Raw genomic sequence first — 1328 nt, forward strand, 5'->3', positions numbered from 1 at the left:
ATATATAGTCTAGTTTAGGATTTTTTCAGGCTTTAACTTGTGGTACACAGCAACATCACTCCATACATATTACCCTCCATCCGCATGTACAAATCCCTTGTAAATACATTAATTTGGCCCCAGTCATCACCTATTGCACACTTCTAGATAGTCAGGGCACTGATGTCGGTATAACCTGTGTGTTTGTATGTGCGCATGAAAGTGCGTGCTCCGTTCACACGTGTGCCTGAGGGGGCTCAAGTTACAGCGGCCTTTTCCTACTCTTCTGTGAGCGCACCTGTTTGCACAGTTAAATGCATCCGAGGTAATGACTAAAAGTGAGTGTGTATGTGTGTGTGTCCTGTAATCCCCTGGCAAAGCGCCCACTCCTCTCTCCTCTCGCTCGATAACAATTCAAGTCTAGCTCACTCTGTAATTAGCCTCCCCTCTCCACCTAACCCCAAGACCATGCAGGGGCTCAGTTTCCCCAACCTCCGCCATCAACTTTTAAGTCTCCATGCTTTTCAGCAGTCGGCCCTCTCTGTTCAATGCATGGGCCTGGTTGGGTCTTGCTACTGAATGGCCACCTTATACCTCTGCTTTATCCGAGATGAGCAGTATGTCTTTGCCTGATTACAGAGCACGCTGCACTGGATGTACACTGCCGGCCACTTTAATGAGATTACAGCCTGTAATCCATGAATACGAGAGAGGGGGAAGGCTAAAGGAAAAATGAGAGAAAACCCCATTTCTCTTTTTTACTTCGGCTCTCAATGAACATGCAAGGTGCTTGACGGAAACAGCTAGTTTTACTAAGCCCGTGTTTGAGTTTGCCTTTAAAGTGTTTTATGGTCTCTATTTCACTGTAATTAGTCCCTACTGAGAGAGGGAGAGGGAGAAAGAGGGAGAAAGAGGGACAGAATTGCCAAATGATCAGGAACAGTTTGCTGGCGAGTATGACAGATGTTCATTTTTTACACTAAATACCATTAGCATTGATAGAAAACAAACCTTGGCTTTATAAAGCTTCATCTCCAGAGATCTGAAATCCATCTTGCTGATGAGGGAGCGCATGAAATCACTGTGAATTAAAAGAGAAGTCTCTGAAATGTCTGTATACTAATATTTGATCAAATAATAATAATAATAATAATAATAATAGAATAAAATATATTTATATAAAATTATTCTAAAATATATTTATTATTATTGTTATTAAGTTATTATTTTATCACACATACATAACTGATACTATTATTATCATTACTGTACAATTATTATATAATTTATTAAGGTATTATCTTACCATTTTATCACTTATCAGTATCAGATGTTTTATATATAATTAT

This window comes from Sinocyclocheilus grahami, unplaced genomic scaffold, assembly GCF_001515645.1.
Source record: "Sinocyclocheilus grahami isolate Dianchi unplaced genomic scaffold, SAMN03320097.WGS_v1.1 scaffold1.1, whole genome shotgun sequence".
Lineage (NCBI taxonomy): Eukaryota > Metazoa > Chordata > Actinopteri > Cypriniformes > Cyprinidae > Sinocyclocheilus > Sinocyclocheilus grahami.